Source organism: Lissotriton vulgaris, chromosome 12 (assembly GCF_964263255.1).
Source record: "Lissotriton vulgaris chromosome 12, aLisVul1.2, whole genome shotgun sequence".
Lineage (NCBI taxonomy): Eukaryota > Metazoa > Chordata > Amphibia > Caudata > Salamandridae > Lissotriton > Lissotriton vulgaris.
The window spans coordinates 79,627,967-79,645,408 of record NC_141700.1 but is presented as its reverse complement, the minus strand read 5'-3'; positions in this window follow the sequence as shown (position 1 = coordinate 79,645,408).

Below are 17,442 nucleotides of genomic sequence, written 5' to 3'. Positions count from 1 at the left end.
GAAAAATTTAAGCACCGGCCTCAGTCCGTGCAGAACACCAAAGCAGCATGCTGCCACTCTCTTAGTGTGGGTGGTAAAACATAAGGTGTGGTCGAGCCATACTCCCAGGTTTCTGAGCTCCATCACCGGTATGGGGGCAGGCCCGAGCTCCTGTGGCCACCAATTGTCCCCCCAGCAGTCCGTTCCTCTTCCCAAGATCATCACCTCGGTTTTTTTTGCGTTCAGCTGGAGACAGTTGTTATTCATCCAGCTGGCCACCTCTCTCAGCCCATCTCGGAACCTGGGGGCATCCAGTTCGGCGTCCCCGCTGATCGTGACCGCTAGCTGTGTGTCGTCGGCATATGAGACCATAGTAAGGCCCCACTGCCTGGCGACATCAGCCAGCGGCCGCACGTAGAGATTGAAAAGCGTGGGACTCAGCGAGGAGCCCTGGGGGACCCCCAGGTCCAACTGATGGAATTTGGACTGGAAAGGAGGGGTGGCAACGCAGAAGGAACGCTCGCTGAGGAAGGAACGGAACCACTGCAGAGCGGGGCCACAAATGCCAATGTTCTCCAGGCGGTGTAGGAGGATGCGATGGGACACTGTGTCAAAGGCAGCGCTAAGATCTAATAGAATAAGCGCTGCCGTTTGACCTGCATCCAACACACTCCGCAGATGTTCCACCATTGCCAGAAGGGCGGTCTCCGTGCTGTGCCCAGCACGGAACCCATTCTGCGTAGGATCGAGAACATTGGCCAGGGCCAGATGCTCAGATAAGGCTAGGTTAACATGGGCCTCCATGACTTTGGCCGGCCAGGGAAGCAATGAGATCGGGCGATAGTTTTCCGGTTTTAGAGGATCCAAAGATGGTTTTTTCAGGATCGGGGAAACCACCGCCTGCTTCCACTTGGCAGGAACAGTGCCTGAAGTCAGGGAAAGATTGATTAATGAACACACTGCCGTGCGCCCCTGAAAAGACGGATCTCTGAAGAGAGCAGGTCTGAGTGGGTCCGCCGGGGAGCCGGACTTGACACGTTGTGCCAGCTTGACAAACCCATCCCAAGAGAGAGTAGGGAGAGAATGTAATACCAGGCGGCTGCAGAGGTCATTCCGAGGAGAAAGTGGTAATGTCATGCTGGGAAATGACAAATAGATGTTCTTAACTTTCTCCAAAAAGAAAGCAGCCAAAATCTCACACTGTGAGGTGGAACCATCCACAGGCGGAACCGCTCTCTTAGCCATCAAGTCTTTTAAGGCTTTAAAGATGGTCTTCGAGGGGTTATGGCTATTACGGAATTCCGTTGCTTCTTTATTCCATGTTCCATTGCAATATTTTGCTGTGCATGCTGCATGCACTCTGAGTGTCCAGTCTTTGTGTTCTTTTGTTGCACTCCATTCTGGTCAGTGTCTGCCCGTGCTGTGCTTCTAAGAAGATGTTGAGTAAATCCTGTTTATATATCACCTAGGTTATGATCTTTAAGATTGGTAACTGCTGGCCCACCATAACTCCACACCCCTAAGGAGGCACAGGAGGTTTTCGTTTGCAGTGAACCGCTAATGTTGAAAACACTGTTGGCAGACAGCGCACAGTGAGGTGCTTGAACGGCTCTGTCAATTGTCACGCATCTTGGGTTAGGCTTACGCATTTCAGTGCGTGTCCTGCATCACCACACTGCAATGTATTGGTCCTGTGATTAGTGGTCCTCTCTGCCTTTGTTTTCACTTGAGATGCTCGTCTCAGCAGGCCTATGTGTTTGGAACTGTATATTGCCAGTATAAGACTGCACTGTGTGGGTGCCAAAGCAGAACCTGGGGGTCGAGGAGAGGTCAGGTTGCCAAGGATGCAGCAGTGTCTTTTCTCCCCCAGGCTCTCACTCCACCCTTGACAGGAAACCAAAAGTGAAAGGAAAAGCAGAAAACATCCATGGCCACCTCTTCCTCTGCCTGCACACTGCCAGCACCTCAGACCATCCTGCTCAGCTGGCTGACGGGCAGCCGCGGCCGCTGCAGGTAAGAGCGGTGGGGCCAGGTGAGGGGGGATTTCAAGAGACGACCACGAGGGAAAATTATTTATTTATTTTATTTTCCCTCATGGCCGTCTCTCGAAATCCCCCCTCACCTGGACCCACCTCCCTACCGCTCCTGCCTGCAGCAGCCGAGGCTGCTGATGGGGGCTACATTTCATAGCATTCGGGGACCACTTATCATCCCCCTTACTATCACTCCTGGGCGGTGCTTAATTTTTAAAAAAAGGGCCAGGGCCCTCGTCAGGAGGCCTCTGCAGCTTGCATCAGCCATTGCCCCTGCCAGCGCTGCCAATTAAAGTATCAACACAACTACTTACCATTACACTCCTACAAGTGTGACAGTTCAGTCTATTCCAGGCCCCCAAAGCTAAAAAAACATAACCTGGGTGGTAGATATTAGTTGTTTTATGTATAAACAGCTGCTATTGTGCTCATCTCCAAATTCCACAAACAGTACTACCATGGTGCAAACTGATATAAGTGCCGGAGTTGACAATTAAGTGCTGATGCTGAGTTCTGGGAACCACCTGTACAAATTAAGCACTGCTCCTGGGTCAGTGTAAGCATGTGCTAGGTAAAGCAGAGAGGTTATGGATAACTGAGGGAGCAAACGCATAACAGGGCAGTTTCAGCACAAGGGCTAAATGAGACATATCTGCCTCTTGCACTCCATCTAATCTAATCTAACATAATCTGATTTAATCTGATCGAATCCACAATCTCTGCCCCATCCTTTCTGGCTCAGTGCTTTGTGTGGCCATCCTTTTAAATTGACATAACTACTGTATTCTACTCACTCTTATGTGGCATTCAAAGTGTCCTACATAATGTATTAAATTGTCACATATAAGCATGTGGAAAACATGAGTGTCACACGTGCAAACTGAAAACTTGTCAGCAATTCTTATAATTATGTACGAGTTTTGTTGTCTTGTATCTCTTCCTCTCCGTCACCCTTGTCCTTCATTTGCACGATTCGAAGTTGAAGCAGGTGATCTGTTTCCGTTTTTCATGAAAGTGTCAAATGATGTAGTTTTCCCATCCCCTCATGTACGACAGGTCTTACATTTGTCTATTGTGGAAGAGAGACACCTGCTGGCCGAACAAGAAACTGCGGATCTCTTTCCAATTTCAATTTATTTTATTATGTTTTGGCTCTCAGAAGAGGGCCACATAAAATTTACAGAGTAAAAACAGGACAAATACATATCAAGAATTATGACGTTAGAAAAGCAAATTTAAGTACAAAACTAACATACAAAGACAAGTCAACAGCAGGTCGTAATGTCAAGCATCTTCCAAAGGTATGTTAATAAATAGCTAAAAAACCTTTAAAAAAGTTAAAAATATGGAAACAGAACATTTCGTTAGGAGGGCAATAAAGTGCATGGAGAAAACCGTTCAAAGTGGAAATGCCCAGACGGATACAAATGGATTTTAACCATCTGAGACGCAATTTACGGAGCGCGGGGCAGATCAGTAAAACATGCATACAATCCTGGGTACTCAATTTACATAAATTGCACTTAGAGGAAGAACCATACCATTTCGATAAGAGTAGATTTAAAGGTACTAGGTCGTAACGTAAAAGAAACCAAAATCTACGGATACCGTGTGGCAGGTTCCATGTAACATAAGGTTGGGCCAACTTCATCACATAGGAATTAAGGAGAGGTTCTACGTTCCTTTTTTCACAGATGAACTTTTTATCGGACTGAAAACATAGATCCCACGAGGCCTCCTTTAAAACGAGTTTTAACTGTAAGGGAGAATACAAAAACAAAGTGTTTTCATCTAATTTTAGAAGGGTTACAGCTTTTCTAAAATTCCTTACAAGTTGAGAAAACTCTTTAAAATTACCTAATAATTCACTTCTGAGGAGAGCTCTCATCGTCCCTAATTCCGCTCTTGTCAGGCAGGCCACCCATCTTACCAGGGCACATAATCCCTGTACCCAGCTGCTCCTAAGACCAAGGTCGAGCCTGCAGGCGGCCAAAGAGCACGCTGTGTTTAGGGAAGATAGAGATCTTAGGAGTTTCCCCTCAATCTTATGGCAGAAGTTCCAATATTTCACCTCTATAAGTTCTATACCATACAATATTGTTGCGGGGATTTTAGATCTAAACACCTCCAATAAGCATGAAAAGTGCCTTTTCCCCGTAGCCTGATAGAGGGAATTTAAACCTTTGCCATGGGCAAGGGCTTTGCGTGAGCTATGCTCAATATGGAGCCTCTCACTCAAGTTAGCCGTGATGATTTTCCCCAGGAAAGTATAGGAGTTTACAACCTCCAGTTTTTGGCCACCGATAAACCAACCAAAATCAACAGATCGGCACTTCTTCTTACCGGCTATGCACATAACTTTACTTTTGGATATATTAATCTTCATACAGTGGGCAGCCGCAAAGCCATGAAGAGCATGTAACTGATTTGCAAGTCCTTTAGGGGTCAAATCTAAAATGAGGACATCGTCTGCATACATCAGGCAGGATATAGCGGTCCCCCCCACCACTGGCAGACAAGGCGGCGGGTAGATCTACCGTATATAAGGAGAACAAAAGGGGAGCCAATAAACAGCCTTGTTTGAGGCCATTCAAAGATGGAATTTGATGGGATAGCCCCCTTTCGCCCCCTAACAAAACCCTGCACCAGGTCTCTGTATGGAGAGACTGAACCAACTCCAACAGATAGGCTGGGACACCAAAAGCTGCCAACTTTCTCCACAGCGTTCTACGATCTACTTTGTCGAACGCTGTGGAGAAATCAATAAAAGCGGCATACACCACCCCTCCTCTCACCTGCACATATTTATCAGTAACCACATGGAGAGCGGTGAGATTGTCTAACGTACCGTGGCCCCTACGGAAACCAGTCTGTTCAAACGGTAAGATATTGTTCTCCTCGACCCAATCGGAGAGGGAATTTAAAAGACATTTCGCAAAGACCTTTCCGATGGAGTCGAGGAGGGCTATCAGACGATAATTGCTGGGGCTGTCTCTAGTTCCCTTCTTAAAAATAGGGACCAAGATACTACCCCTCCAGGAGGCAGGTACCATTTTGGACAAAAAGCAGGCTTTAAACAGTGGACACAGGATATTACTCCACCTTAAAGGGTCCTGTTTCAGGACCGTCATGGGAAGTTCGTCAGGACCCATTGCCCCAGAGGCACGTATGTTTTTTATAGCCATCTCAATTTCTTCTTCTGTGGGATAATTAATGAGTCCATCGGGTGTGGCATCTAAGACGACATCTTCACCTGTGATACCATTCCCTGCATAAAGGTCCCCAATATAGGTACTCCATATCTCTTCAGCTATAGGAATGGGAGAAGGACTTAGTCTGGTACCACATCCCTTCCCGATTATTGCCCAAAATTCTCTAATCCTACCTTGAACAACTGATTCCCTCAAGTTGATCCAAACAGTATCCTCCTTTTCCTTTTTTATTTTCCCCTTAAGTCTGGCTCTCTTTCTTTTTAGCCTAGAAATTTCTTTTTTTCGTTCCATAACTCTATCTAGATATTGCTCACGGACTAGTTTATTTATTTCTTTGTTCAGGGAGCGCAATATACTAGGCACCACTACCCCTTTTCTAGGGCGAGAAGTTTTTTTTACATGTAAAATAATGTTTCGCATGAATTTTTCAAAATAAACTATTTCATGCCCACGCCACTCTTTAAATTCAGTTAAGGTTTCAGATAATAAATCCTGTACCCTATTAATGGCGGAGGGATTCCAAAAACACCTTCCCGAGGAAGCATGGAAAGCAGCATCACTGCCATTAAGAGACCAAGGCGCAGTGGGCATGGGATTTAAAGAAATAGTTATAAACAATATACTATGCTTCGCTGTGTGTGGCGGGGCTGGCGGGGCTGAAACAGCGCGGAGAGGAGTCCGGGTTCACCGAGGCTGACAGGCGGTACTGGGCGTGTGCAACCAGCGGGGCTGCGAGCGTGCGGGAACTTCAATACCCAGAAGTCCCTGCAAGACCGTTCCGGTCCGCTCTCCCTGCCGGCCCGCCCCCCGCCCCCCTGAGACCTGAAAAGGGAGTTCCAGCGGCCAAGCGAGTGGGTCACCTTTACCTTTTGGCTACAAAGTTGCACTGACTGAGGATTGCAGAAGCACCAGCGTGTCACAACAGCGCTTCAACCAACATCTTGCCGCACCCGCTCCGCGGGTGCCGCTTCGCTGTGTGTGGCGGGGGTGAAACAGCGTGGAGAGGAGTCCGGGTTCACCGAGGCTGACAGGCGGTACTGGGCGTGTGCAACCAGCGGGGCTGCGAGCGTGCGGGGACTTCAATACCCAGAAGTCCCTGCAAGACCGTTCCGGTCCGCTCTCCCTGCCGGCCCGCCCCCCGCCCCCCTGAGACCTGAAAAGGGAGTTCCAGCGGCCAAGCGAGTGGGTCACCTTTACCTTCTGGCTACAAAGTTGCACTGACTGAGGATTGCAGAAGCACCAGCGCGTCACAACAGCGCTTCAAACAACATCTTGCGGCACCCGCTCCGCGGGTGCCGCTTCGCTGTGTGTGGCGGGGCTGAAACAGCGCGGAGAGGAGTCCGGGTTCACCGAGGCTGACAGGCGGTACTGGGCGTGTGCAACCAGCGGGGCTGCGAGCGTGCGGGGACTTCAATACCCAGAAGTCCCTGCAAGACCGTTCCGGTCCGCTCTCCCTGCCGGCCCGCCCCCCGCCCCCCTGAGACCTGAAAAGGGAGTTCCAGCGGCCAAGCGAGTGGGTCACCTTTACCTTCTGGCTACAAAGTTGCACTGACTGAGGATTGCAGAAGCACCAGCGCGTCACAGCAGCGCTTCAACCAACATCTTGCCGCACCCGCTCCGCGGGTGCCGCTTCTCTGTGTGTGGCGGGGCTGAAACAGCGCAGAGAGGAGCCCGGGTTCACCGAGGCTGACAGGCGGTACTGGACGTGTGCAACCAGCGGGGCTGCGAGCGTGCGGGGACTTCAATACCCAGAAGTCCCTGCAAGACCGTTCCGGTCCGCTCTCCCTGCCGGCCCGCCCCCCGCCCCCCTGAGACCTGAAAAGGGAGTTCCAGCGGCCAAGCGAGTGGGTCACCTTTACCTTCTGGCTACAAAGTTGCACTGACTGAGGATTGCAGAAGCACCAGCGCGTCACAGCAGCGCTTCAACCAACATCTTGCCGCACCCGCCCCGCGGGTGCCACTTCGCTGTGTGTGGCGGGGCTGAAACAGCGCGGAGAGGAGTCCGGGTTCACCGAGGCTGACAGGCGGTACTGGGCGTGTGCAACCAGCGGGGCTGCGAGCGTGCGGGGACTTCAATACCCAGAAGTCCCTGCAAGACCGTTCCGGTCCGCTCTCCCTGCCTGCCCGCCCCCCGCCCCCCTGAGACCTGAAAAGGGAGTTCCAGCGGCCAAGCGAGTGGGTCACCTTTACCTTCTGGCTACAAAGTTGCACTGACTGAGGATTGCAGAAGCACCAGCGCGTCACAACAGCGCTTCAACCAACATCTTGCCGCACCCGCTCCGCGGGTGCCGCTTCGCTGTGTGTGGCGGGGCTGAAACAGCGCGGAGAGGAGTCCGGGTTCACCGAGGCTGACAGGCGGTACTGGGCGTGTGCAACCAGCGGGGCTGCGAGCGTGCGGGGACTTCAATACCCAGAAGTCCCTGCAAGACCGTTCCGGTCCGCTCTCCCTGCCGGCCCGCCCCCCGCCCCCCTGAGACCTGAAAAGGGAGTTCCAGCGGCCAAGCGAGTGGGTCACCTTTACCTTCTGGCTACAAAGTTGCACTGACTGAGGATTGCAGAAGCACCAGCGCGTCACAGCAGCGCTTCAACCAACATCTTGCCGCACCCGCTCCGCGGGTGCCGCTCCGCTGTGTGTGGCGGGGCTGAAACAGCGCGGAGAGGAGTCCGGGTTCACCGAGGCTGACAGGCGGTACTGGGCGTGTGCAACCAGCGGGGCTGCGAGCGTGCGGGGACTTCAATACCCAGAAGTCCCTGCAAGACCGTTCCGGTCCGCTCTCCCTGCCGGCCCGCCCCCCGCCCCCCTGAGACCTGAAAAGGGAGTTCCAGCGGCCAAGCGAGTGGGTCACCTTTACCTTCTGGCTACAAAGTTGCACTGACTGAGGATTGCAGAAGCACCAGCGCGTCACAACAGCGCTTCAACCAACATCTTGCCGCACCCGCTCCGCGGGTGCCGCTTCGCTGTGTGTGGCGGGGCTGAAACAGCGCGGAGAGGAGTCCGGGTTCACCGAGGCTGACAGGCGGTACTGGGCGTGTGCAACCAGCGGGGCTGCGAGCGTGCGGGGACTTCAATACCCAGAAGTCCCTGCAAGACCGTTCCGGTCCGCTCTCCCTGCCGGCCCGCCCCCCGCCCCCCTGAGACCTGAAAAGGGAGTTCCAGCGGCCAAGCGAGTGGGTCACCTTTACCTTCTGGCTACAAAGTTGCACTGACTGAGGATTGCAGAAGCACCAGCGCGTCACAGCAGCGCTTCAACCAACATCTTGCCGCACCCGCTCCGCGGGTGCCGCTCCGCTGTGTGTGGCGGGGCTGAAACAGCGCGGAGAGGAGTCCGGGTTCACCGAGGCTGACAGGCGGTACTGGGCGTGTGCAACCAGCGGGGCTGCGAGCGTGCGGGGACTTCAATACCCAGAAGTCCCTGCAAGACCGTTCCGGTCCGCTCTCCCTGCCGGCCCGCCCCCCGCCCCCCTGAGACCTGAAAAGGGAGTTCCAGCGGCCAAGCGAGTGGGTCACCTTTACCTTCTGGCTACAAAGTTGCACTGACTGAGGATTGCAGAAGCACCAGCGCGTCACAACAGCGCTTCAACCAACATCTTGCCGCACCCGCTCCGCGGGTGCCGCTTCGCTGTGTGTGGCGGGGCTGAAACAGCGCGGAGAGGAGTCCGGGTTCACCGAGGCTGACAGGCGGTACAGGGCGTGTGCAACCAGCGGGGCTGAGAGCGTGCGGGGACTTCAATACCCAGAAGTCCCTGCAAGACCGTTCCGGTCCGCTCTCCCTGCCGGCCCGCCCCCCGCCCCCCTGAGACCTGAAAAGGGAGTTCCAGCGGCCAAGCGAGTGGGTCACCTTTACCTTCTGGCTACAAAGTTGCACTGACTGAGGATTGCAGAAGCACCAGCGCGTCACAACAGCGCTTCAACCAACATCTTGCCGCACCCGCTCCGCGGGTGCCGCTTCGCTGTGTGTGGCGGGGCTGAAACAGCGCGGAGAGGAGTCCGGGTTCACCGAGGCTGACAGGCGGTACTGGGCGTGTGCAACCAGCGGGGCTGCGAGCGTGCGGGGACTTCAATACCCAGAAGTCCCTGCAAGACCGTTCCGGTCCGCTCTCCCTGCCGGCCCGCCCCCCGCCCTCCACGCCCCTATTTAAGTTCCGTTAACTCCCGCAGCGCGGGACGCAGCGTGGGCGAAGACGGGGCAAAGACAGGGCCGTTTCAGGCCGTTACAGACCGAATAAGACCGGACCGGGCCATCCCCCTTGGTTGTGGTTCATCCAAACCATAGTACAATTTCCTTTACGTTAGGGCTACATCCCCAACCTCAAATATGTCTGTTCGAGCCACACGAAGCAAAACCACAAAAAGTGGCAAAAAGGCCACTGGGACACTTGATGATTTTATCACAAGGACTAGCCTGTCCATCGACAACGAGATTACTAAGCTCCAGCACAGAGTCTCTTTAGAGCTGGAGTCTGCTAGGAAGTTGTCTATAGAACTGGCACTAAAAAAGAAATCTTCCTTGGGCCATATTGCTACCTCCAAAACACCGGAGCGCGTTACTGGCCCTGTCCCCATTATCGCCTTGGCTGAAATACACTCCATTAATGAGGGGGCAGCTTCCGTTGATACTACAGAATTAAGTAGCAAACACCTATCTGATAGCATAGTTCCAGAAAACACCTTACCCTCTGAACTCCCAATTGAGTCCAATCAGGAGGCTAAAGTACTGGGGGGAAGTGGCCCAAGTGATACTCATGACAATGCTAAGCCACCACCCAAACGCAAACGTAAAAACCTTTCCGTCTATGCTAGAAAGAAGGCCAAGGTAGCATCAAACCAAACATTTTCGGGGGGTCTTGAACAGCCAACCATTAGCACAACTACTGGGACTGATCCTATTCCCTCTAATAACGGACACTACAGAGTTTTCTAACTTAGCACAAAGCACGGATACACTAATAGAAGAGGGCGAGAATATCTCTACATCTAGATATTCTACACAAGGGGACAGGGAAGAATTTTTGAAAATAGTGTGGGAAACGCTTAAAGTATTGCTGAGGCCGTTAGAAGTTAGGTTAGCCGGTATAGAAAATCAATTACTCGAAGTAGAGAAGAGGGTTATAACATTAGCAAGTATAAGCCTTAATGGCAATGAGGCGCCCATACATGCTCAAACTTTGCCATCGGCTGTTACCCCAAATACCAACCCATTTAGTGTTCCAAAACAAAAAGAAGGGGTAGCCAAAAATAAAAATTCTAACTTGAAAGTTACCACCCAAACAGCACCAACTTCTATACTCTTGAAGGGGCCACCGGCAAATACAACCACACCTCTGCATCCTGGGGCTGCTCAAAGTAACAAATCACAGCCAGTAAATGCCTCAACCACTAATCCTATGGCCACTAATTCCTCTGCCTCCCAGAAGCCTGTGGAGACAACCAGACCCCACCAGGGCCCCAATAGATCCATGCATGATAGGTCCCAAGCGCATAGAACTGACCCACATAAATAACCACCAGACAGCTCATCCCAAAAATAACTTCAGGGGAGGATATATCGATTTGCCACCAGATGCTAGCCCATTTGTCATTGTCCTCACTGGTGTCCCCGAATTACAAAATCATAATGAAGAGAACTTTGCTTCACTAAAAAACAAGGTGATTTATTGGTTAAACACAAATAAACCGATTCCAAATCACATGAGAAGCAAAATTCTGATGGTACGCAGGGTGCCATGGGTTGGCCAAATGACAAAGTCAGTACCGGGTGATTGTATAGTTGTCTCCTTTGAAGAACCGCATAGTGCGGAACAAATCTGTGCTTGGAAATCGTATGGAGATACATTCCCTATCATAGCTAGACCCCTTTCTTTTTTTTACCCTCCTCCGAGAATTCCAAAGTATGGCCCTGGTTGGAACACTCCTAACTTGTTTCATGGCTACGCACCAAACACAGCCAGACAAGCTGAGCTCAATGCGTGGTCTGGGGTCCCAACATTCAATAGGTTCAGCTGTTTGGACGCAGTGGACTGACTCAAAACCATGCCTAACTGTATTCCTATGCTATATGACCTGTTCTGCACATTGGGAGTGGGGCTAGATCTCCAAAGATCAGGAATAACTATTTCACATAAATAAAAAAATATACTATGGTCGCTCAGGGAAGTAGGTATAATCTTAAAATCCTGAATATAAGGAAACAAACCGTAGTCCGAAATTGCATAATCCAAGATAGAAGACCCAAAAGGAGATTTATGTGTGAATTTGGCAGGCACGTCGGACGGGAATCTCCCGTTTAATATAAGACCATCAACGGCCGCTAATTCTTTTAGCAAAATCTTCCCTCTTTTATTAGTCACTAGCTTATCAGGGAAGAGTGATTGGGGAACAAAATGCGCCTCTTCTTTAGATTTATTTCTAAAAAGTTTCAGACTAGCATTGGAGAGTTTGCAGTTCAAATCTCCTACAAAAATAATTTCCGGAGGGGATGACACATTTTTAATTTGATCAAAATAACGGAATACCTGCTTCAATATAGAGTTAAAACGCTCTTCTGGAGGAATGTACACATTGAGAATAACAATGGGTGACTTCGTACAATTACTAAACAGATTTTCAATAGTTATAGCGTGGAAAAGTTTACTTGGGTCGATATAATGGGAAAATCTCCACTGCATTTTATTTGATAATAGACAGGCAATTCCCCCCCTAGCGTGACCTTTCTTGGAGGGGGCAGCTGGAACCTCCAAGGCATAGAAATCCTTCGAAACATCCAGCATATTGATACACCAGGTTTCCTGGATACAAATCACATTTGCTCCCAGCGAGAATAAGTGATCAAATTTCTCTGGGCTACGTTGAATCCCTGCCGCATTCCAAGAAATAATTTTCAAAGGGATGTTAAAGATGATGAAACAATTTGGGGTTATCTTTGGTTTTTGTAGATAAAGCATTGTGCAGCCAATTCCAGCGATTATTATCCTCTATAAGGGAGGAATTCTGAGGTAGCGGGAGTGGCTTTACCTGAGAAACTGACCGTTTACCCTTAGAGACCCAAATCTTCAGGTCTCTAAGAGGAGAGGCAGCCCCATTTTGTTCATCCCCCCTTAGTACCATCCCAAGGGAAGCATTTGTATCACCAGTTTTAGAGATGGGGAGAATATCAATGCCTGTGCGTTGAAAGTTCTCGGCTTGCTGTAATATCAAATTTACAATGATAGGAGAATAAAATTTGACCCTTATACTCGATACCCTAACTCCACCATGCAAAGAGACTAGCTCAATGTCCCTAGATTGAATGTGGAGAAGACTTTCAATCTCGCTAAAGCGCTTAAGAAGCCATGCTCTATTGAGGGGTAAGTCAGCATCAAATAAAGGTAAAAAGTCTAACACAAGAGTATCCACATGAACCTTAGAGTTTTTTGAATGGCGCGTAGGAAGAGAGCGATCTCCGATCTCTACGGCAGAAGAGAACGGAGGGGCCAAAGGGTTAAGGATCCCAAGTGGGTATAGGATTGGGGCTCTTGTCGCAGTCAATGGAGAAGAAATTGGAAGAGGGCCCCCTATTTGCGGGATAACTTCCAAAGACGTTGGTAGGCACAATTCACTTTCCACCTTTGGAGATGTAGCAGTGGGTGAGCACAGTTCACTTTCCACCTTTAGGGATGTAGAAGTGGGATCCAAGTCTATTTCTTCGTTCTCCAGTGCGACCAAAGAGTTTTGGAAGATTATCCGTCTTTGCCTTTTCTTCCTGTATTTTCGGATTGGTTTCCTTTTATTCCCTTTATTATTTCTATGTTTACCATTTTTTACCTTTACCTCTTGTTTACCGTCCGTAAGATCTTTTCTGTTTTCAGACATGAAGATAGGGAAAAGATCTTGAACCACTTTAGGATCAGAAGTAGGTTTATTTTCTTCCTCGATCTCTAGAACCGAGTTCTTAATACAATTAGGCACTGCGGTTAGGGGCAGAGCTACAGTATGTGTTTCGTAAACTGCTGTTACAGCCTTTAAATCAAGATCCGCTATGGACACATTTATTTTCCCCTTTGGAGAGCTGGGTTCAGCCTTGGGGGGGGAGACACTCCTTGTATCTGGCGACTTTTGTAACAATGTTTTCAGTATTTGGGTAACTGAATCCAGGATACAATCCGAGCTGCCTACAAATTTCCCCAAGAGAAGTAAAATGGAGGCTAGTAATTGTTCCAAAGCAATCATGGATTCAGAGATCGGTTTTTCACTAGCTTCCGCTGGGCGGCAGATACCAGATAGGTTGAGACCCGGAGTCCTGGAAACATTTAACAAATCGGACATATCCTGTCCGTTTAACGAAGGAGTACTACTATACAACATTAGCCCAGATGGAGTTGCACCCCCGAGGGCTTAATAGAGTCTTGAGTCTCCAAATTATCTGTATTTACATAGCGTCCACAAAGTTCAAGATCAATGGATAATGATGACGAGTCCCCACCCAACCTATCATTCAAAAGGGCTTGAGGCATAGATGGTTGATTCTCAAGTTCTCCTTCAAATACAAGAACTCCGGGATTACTCTCCCCCTTCCCTTCAGGATGTACAGGGGAGGGATACACCGCTGCTGCTGTTTGCGGTGATGCGGTCAGCAAGGCAGGAGGCGAACGGTCTATGATACCTTGAGTATGATCCTCCTGGACCGTGACACGGAGAACTTCCTTTGCAGCAAAATTAGATTTTTTAGCAGAAGGAATGTCCCATAGCTCAAAGAGTTGGCATTGACCCTTCAGCGGGGGATTGTTCACAGATTTATTTCTTGTGCGGATGGTATCTATTTTTGCACCAGGTTTTCCTCCCACTACCCTTCCTGAACGTAATTTTTTAGACATCTTCTGCAGACTTATCCCAAGATATAATGTTATACAAGTGGTTTACCTCCAGAAGAATGAATGCGAGAAAATACAATGAGCTTAAAATAAAGTAAAGTAGTTCTGGGGATGCAGCAATAACTGACCGGCAGTAGAATGCGAGGAAGCGGCGAAGTAATTTCAATAAAGGAGCCTTCCTCAAGGAACCAAACGAATGTGATATGCAAAGCGAAAAGTCAAATGAAAATAACCGGGCCCAGCCCAGCCTACCTCAGCCACTGAGGGCCCGGCGTCCCGCGAGACGGGGGTGTCTCCGTATTTCTGCGCCTCCTGGCGCGAAACTGACGCGGCCGGTGCCGCTAGGGCTGCTGGGCAACGTAGTTTACTTGCCCCTGCACCGCGCTCTACTCGCCTCTGCAGGTGAAGGTTTTAGAGAGCGGGAGGCGGGCGGGCAAAGATGCTGTGCCAAAAGTCCTCTAATTCAGCGTTTTCCACAGCGTTAAACACAGCGACAATCCAGGCAAGGTTTCAAAGTGACACCCCCTTGACCGGGGTGTCTCCGTATTTCTGCGCCTCCTGGCGCGAAACTGACGCGGCCGGTGCCGCTAGGGCTGCTGGGCAACGTAGTTTACTTGCCCCTGCACCACGCTCTACTCGCCTCTGCAGGTGAAGGTTTTAGAGAGCGGGAGGCGGGCGGGCAAAGACGCTGTGCCAAAAGTCCTCTAATTCAGCGTTTTCCACAGCGTTAAACACAGCGACAATCCAGGCAAGGTTTCAAAGTGACACCCCCTCGACCGGGGTGTCTCCGTATTTCTGCGCCTCCTGGCACAAAACTGACGCGGCCGGTGCCGCTAGGGCTGCTGGGCAACGTAGTTTACTTGCCCCTGCACCACGCTCTACTCGCCTCTGCAGGTGAAGGTTTTAGAGAGCGGGAGGCGGGCGGGCAAAGACGCGGTGCCAAAAGTCCTCTAATTCAGCGTTTTCCACAGCGTTAAACACAGTGACAATCCAGGCAAGGTTTCAAAGTGACACCCCCTCGACCGGGGTGTCTCCGTATTTCTGCGCCTCCTGGCGCGAAACTGACGCGGCCGGTGGCGCTAGGGTTGCTGGGCAACGTAGTTTACTTGCCCCTGCACCGCGCTCTACTCGCCTCTGCAGGTGAAGGTTTTAGAGAGCGGGAGGCGGGCGGGCAAAGACGCTGTGCCAAAAGTCCTCTAATTCAGCGTTTTCCACAGCGTTAAACACAGCGACAATCCAGGCAAGGTTTCAAAGTGACACCCCCTCGACCGGGGTGTCTCCGTATTTCCGGGCCTCCTGGTGCGAAACTGACACGGCCGGTGCCGCTAGGGCTGCTGGGCAACGTAGTTTACTTGCCCCTGCACCGCGCTCTACTCGCCTCTGCAGGTGAAGGTTTTATAGAGCGGGAGGCGGGCGGGCAAAGACGCTGTGCCAAAAGTCCTCTAATTCAGCGTTTTCCACAGCGTTTTCCACAGCGACAATCCAGGCAAGGTTTCAAAGTGACACCCCCTCGACCGGGGTGTCTCCGTATTTCTGCGCCTCCTGGCGCGAAACTGACGCGGCCGGTGCCGCTAGGGCTGCTGGGCAACGTAGTTTACTTGCCCCTGCACCGCGCTCTACTCGCCTCTGCAGGTGAAGGTTTTATAGAGCGGGAGGCGGGCGGGCAAAGACGCTGTGCCAAAAGTCCTCTAATTCAGCATTTTCCACAGCGTTAAACACAGCGACAATCCAGGCAAGGTTTCCATTTTATTCAATTAATTCCACAGTGACAATTGCTTCCGGTAATGTTTTCTGTGATGAGCAGTTTATTTATTCTCTATTGACTTTATCAATAAAACTTCTCTGAGGTGCACACAGTTGAAACCAGTTCAGCCAGGAAGAATCGCTGTGGCACCACTGAAAGAAAACACTATTGTATTCTGTGATGAGCGCATGCTTTTACTAGTTTAAAGCTGATTTAATCCAGAGGGAAATCCCGTATGATTACGCTACACTGAATTACGCAAATTACGCCCACCCGTACAGGCTCACAAACGCGAGTGAACCACAAAAACATGTGAGAGTGAGATTAAGATGATATACCATTTAAAGGTGTATGTGCATCAGCGAGTCATAGCTGGGATTCTTATTATTTCCTCCTGCTGGGACATTGGATTGTTTTCAATGCACCTCTTTGTGTGGGGCACTGCCATCTCGTGAGTATGCTGGAATGCATAAAGGACTCACAGATTAGGTTGGGAAGTACCTGTGCAGAAAGCTTCACCGTCAAACATCACAAACAGGTAAGTGCAGGACAGCAGACCGAAATTTGCCATGCACGGATGCTTTGGTGCACCCCTCACCATTCCCTTTTCACACTCCCACACTTCTACAAGTCTCTATAAAATCCAAAAGGCTCTGGAATGACACTCTTCAAACATAACCCTGAGGAACGATTCAAAAACACTCACAGTTCCTTTCATTATACTAAACGTTTAGTAGACTGCCGCTGTCAATTTTTGACAGCTGTCCACCAAACTATTGAAATATTTGTGTTTTGGAGAAATAAACTCGCAGTGGGAGTTTATGTTTGAAAAATGCAAAACTGATGACCATGACATCCTGGAAGTTTTTTTTCCCAGGGTTGGGGTCATTATTGCTTTTTTTGTCCTTCGCCTCCAGGTTTTTCCGGTGATATGTCCTTCCTCTGACGCCCCTACGCCTTTGGGATGTTAAAGGAAGTCTACTGTTGAAAGAGCCAACGAGGTGTCCGTCAACAGAATATTTAGGGTCCACTGTCTCTAAATGATTTTGGTGGGCAGGGGCTTGGTGGTATAGAACCCTGTCTGCCACTGAAAGCAAAACCACTTCTTTAACAGTATGGTCATCCGGGCTCATAACTTGTAAATTATATAAGTGAAGAATTTGGGAAACTGTAGGTGTGTCCACTGTAAGTCAAGCTGAGCAGGGTCCATGTCAGATTTTTAGGATATCCACAAACTACATGAATATGTTCATTTAGATTGATTTATAAAAAAAAATGTGGATATCCCCAAAATTTGTCTTGGATCTGGACCCAGGTTGAACACCCAATTCAGGTGAGCAGGATGGACATGTTCCTCTATTGACACTCCAAGGACCCCAATTCCAAAACAAACTTCATGTGCAATCCTGATATGCAAGCCCAAATTATTGGATTTACAACTGCAGGATGTTCACTAAAGTTGAATTTGCAGTTATAGATCCTTTGCTATGTTGCTCACTGCTTTAGTAATTTTGTTAATGAGTAAATCCCACTCAAGGAAAAGGGTTCATTCCACCGCGTAGTTTCCCTTGAATTTGGAAACACCTCCAAACTGTTTGTGATTATTCTAAAATTCCTTAGACTACTT